A 4,625-nucleotide genomic window follows, 5' to 3' on the forward strand; every position below is an offset into this window, starting at 1 on the left:
GCCTTCAGCCTGTCTGGACCATTCTCCGGGCCTTCGGACTGACTGATATGCCCTATTGGGCCTGTAGTCTATCCGGGTCGCCCTGGCTATGTTGGGCTTCAGCAAAAAGCAATTCTGCCTCAACCCAACCCCAAACATACAATCAATACATGTATATATCAAATGCTAGCTAGCACGTATATACAATCAGACCGGTCTAACAGGTCACTAATCATAGCATCATCCTATATACCAGGATACAGACCGAATAGGTTACTAAACATAGCATCATCCTATATACCAGGATTACCAACCTAATAGGTCACAAAGCATATCATCATGCAATAACCGGATAACAATCCAAAAGGGTCGGCATTGGTGCCTTCGACCTTGTTAGTATAGTGAGGACAACTCACCTCACAATGTCGATCATAATTAAAATATCAAACTCCTAGAACACGGCTCCAAACACCAACACCTACAACCACCAATGACCCCATTCCATAAATTCTCAAAGTACCCAAAATACCCTCAGAAGTCAAACTGGTCAACCCTTGGTCAAAGTCAAAGTCAAAGGTCAAGGTCAACAATCTGTGTTGACTTAACTCGTCGAGTGCAACTTATAGACTTGTCGAGATCCTTTAGAACTCAGAAAGTCGCGAAAACCCCAGTCGACTCGTCGAGTTTCCATACAACTCATCGAGTCCATGCAGTGTCCAAATGTCGGGAAAACCCTAACCAACTCGTCGAGTTAACTCACCAACTCGCCGAGTTCATGCAGAAACCAACAAATAGGAAACCCTCATCTGACTCGTCGAGTTGACTATGCAATTCGTTGAGCCCCTTCAGTCCTTTCCTCATTCAGACGCTTTTAATCGAAAGCAAAGCTCCAAACTGTAGATCTAGGCTCCTAGGGTGTAGTTTCAACGTAAAGTTGCTAACTTTACGTGCATGCAAGTCTCCAAGAAGCTAAAACACTCAAAACTAGCCTTAGAAGGAGGTTTAAGACATGGAGGAGGGCCAAATCTTCATAAAGCTCGAGGCTTTATGACCATAAGGGCCTTGAGGAGTCCATATCTTAAGTTACAACTTCAAACCATGCGCAAAACCAGAAATGCTTCAAGGATAAGCTAGAAATGGCCCTAAGCTCTTGAATGAAGAGATCTAGTAACAAAATGATCTAGGTAATGGCTTTTTAACTTCAAATGAATGCCAAAACGATGTAGATGTTGGATCTACAAGCCTCTTCTCATCCCAAAGCTTCCAAGTCTTCACACCTCATCAAGAATGCACCAAAGGCACACTTTTAGCCTCACACACACACTCAAAATAGGGTTACATCGATTAGGGTTTCTTCTGGACGTGAAAGGGTGGTAAGGAGGCTGGAAGGAAGGACTTAAGGTCCTTTAAATAGGGTGCAAACCCTAAAAGTTAGGGAATTTATGCACAACCTCTGCTCGTTGAGTTGGTGTCCTCCAACTCGTCGAGTAGATTTCATAATCATGCGGCCATATCCGTCTCTACACGACGAGTTGGGACAGCCAACTCGTCGAGTAGGTCTCTAATAATGAATAAAAACTTTAAAATTTATACCTGGAAGTCGAGGTGTTATAGGAGCATTAGAAATTGTGTCTTCAAATAGCTGTACAGAACATGTAATGTGTTGTCCCCTTGCTTAAAATCAAAATCCTAATACCAGCTAGTTGTATCAGCTGCAAAACAAAAAAAAAACACATTTTAAATATTTTAAGTGTCTCATTAACCTCAAGCTGTGAAAAATCCACTACCATTGTCCTAGCTTTGATTTTTCGTGAACTTCCTTTAGACAAAAGTTTTAATCCTTGGGATCTTGCCACTCTTAGTAATGTAGAAAACATTATCAAAAATATTAAAAGTAAGCGATATAAGTTCAAGAAAGATTGATCTACCTCGGTCTCAAATACTTCAATTTTATGGATTGCTTCATCATATTCCTCTTTAAGTTCACTTAACTTTACTTCCATCCACCCTTGAAAAAGCGTGCATGTTAAAACAATCCAATGTGAAATCCATTTCTTTGCAAATAAATGCAGACTTTCAGTAGTAAGCAAAATTTCGAAGAACAAGAAGCATGATAACAATAATAAAAAAAAATCTCAGTTTAATACATGAATCCAATGTTTCTTAAAATTTGCATGACAACCAACAGGGATATATGATTTCTCTCAAATAAAGCAAAGACAAAATTGCACAAATGGTCTCTATGGTTAGCTGAAAATTGCAACTTTGATCCAAAAAAGTTTAAACTAGCACTATGTGTCCAAACTTTTCATTTTGTTGCAATCTTGGTCCAATGCATGTCTCTAGGTCAAAATGGCCAAAAAGAGGGAAATATGCCCTAAAACCCTTGCATGGTGTCCTTGCTCAACCAAAGGCCAGATCTAGCCCACCATGGGACCTTTTGGCTCTGGAGATTCATAAAGTTGCAAACTTTATGAATCCCATGCATGCATTCAAGAAGAAGTGTAGGAAATGAAGAGTAAATTCAAGATCTAGCCATATTCTTTGATAAAAATCGAGTCTTGAAGACTTAGAGCGGTCCACAAGATGACTAAGCTTAAGGATGGGTGCTTGGTTAGTTGGATCTTCTCACTATCTCCTTCGTTTTAAGCTTCAAAGGTCACTCTAGCTCACAAAATGGAACAAAATGGGGATTAGGGTCAGCACAGACATTCTTAGGGTTTAGAGGCTGATGGGAGGTCAGCCTCAAGGCTCATATGGAGATTATATAGGGTGCAAACCCTAAAATTAGGTTTTGTCATTACAGCACCTACTCTTTGAGTAGGCCTTCCAACTCATCGAGTAGGCTGTAGATTCTGCGTCCTTAAAATGCCATCTACTCGATGAGTTGGACTCCCAACTCCCCGAGTCCACACACCAAAACCCTAGAACTTAATTAAATTAAGTAATACCTAGAACAAGTGTTACAAGTCTCCCCCACTTGAACTAGACTTCGTACTCGAAGTCTGCTGATCCAAACAATTCCAGGTAGTGATCCCACATCTCGTCCTCTGGCTCCCAGGTCCACTCAGAGCCCCTGCAGTGTTGCCATTGCACCTTTACCAACTTCACTTCCTTGTTCCAAAGAACTTTAGTCTTCCTATATAAGATGGCAACATGCCTCTCGATGTAGTTCAAGCTCTCATCCACCTAGATGTCATCCAAATAAACGACTGCGGACTCATCAATGACACACTTTTGAAGTTGTGACACATGGAAGGTGTTGTGAATCTGGCTAAGCTCATCTGACAGGTCTAGTCGATATGCTACCTTGCCTACCCGGGCCGAAATCCTGAATGGGCCGATATATCGGGGTCCTAGCTTGCCCCTCTTCTGAAACCTGATAATTGCCTTCCAGGGCGACACTTTCAGTAATACAAAGTCCCCCACCTAGAACTCAAGGTCCGATCTTCCCCGGTCAGTATAACTTTTCTGATGGCTCTACGCGACCCACAGCCGATTACGCACCTGCCGAATTAACCCGGTAGTCTGGAGCACTACCTCAGTGCTCCCCATAACCCGGTGCCCATCCTCGTCCCAATAAACTAGGCTCCAGTACCTTTGACCATACAACATCTCGAATGGCGGTCGGTCGATACTGGCATGGTAACTGTTGTTGTATGAAAACTCTATCAATGGGTGGTCGGTTGATACTGGCATGGTAACTGTTTTTGTATGAAGACTATGGCATGGTAACTAGTATACCACATATCATAAATGGGCCGGCCTTGGTGCCTTAGACCCATTGGTACGGTGAGGAGACTCACCTCTCTCGCATACTGAACTGACAATGCTAGAACTAGATATGTCCCACGTGTTGCTCCAACTCAACTGCTTGTAAGCATCATAAGATAGACTTGTCAAAATCCCAGAATTACCCTCAAGGTCATCCCTGGTCAACCTTGGTCAAGTTCAAAGTCATCAGTCAAAGTCAATAGTCCATGTTGACCTCAACTCGTCCAATGAATCTAGCTACTCGTCGAGTTCCTATCGAGTCTAGACAACCTGATCAATCCCTAGCCAGCTCGTCGAGTTGTTTCATCAACTCGACGAGTTCACCTGATATTCAGAAGGCGGGGAGACCCGACCCGACTCATTGAGTTCCTAGAGCAACTCATTGAGTCCCCCTTCCTTTTTGCTTATGGTGATGATTCGCCGAATCCAAGGACTCCAGGGCTTAGATCTAAATCCTTAAGGTGTCTAGAAGGATAAAGTTTCCAAATTTACCTTCTAGAATAGTTCCAAATGCTCCAAGGCCCTGAAAAAAGGTTGGAAAGCTCCAAACTTTTCCATATGGTCCAAAACTCTAAGGATCGGAAATCCCTCCTTTCCAGGAGGGTTTCTAGTCCTCAAAACGTTCCAAATATGGAGGCTTTATGGACATGCATGTCCAATACATGTCCCTAGGTAAAAATGGCTAAAAGGAGGGAACTATGCCCTAAAACCCTTTCATGGTGTCCTTGCTCAACCAAAGGCCAGATCTAGCCCACCTTAGGACCATTATGCTCTGGAGATTCATAAAGATGCAAACTTTATAAACCCCATGCATGCAATCAACAAGAAGAGTAGGAAATGAATAGTAAACTCAAGATCTAGCAATATTCTAT

Source organism: Lactuca serriola, chromosome 4, assembly GCF_051521515.1.
Source record: "Lactuca serriola cultivar US96UC23 chromosome 4, Lser_US96UC23_V15, whole genome shotgun sequence".
In the NCBI taxonomy this organism is placed as follows: Eukaryota; Viridiplantae; Streptophyta; class Magnoliopsida; order Asterales; family Asteraceae; genus Lactuca; species Lactuca serriola.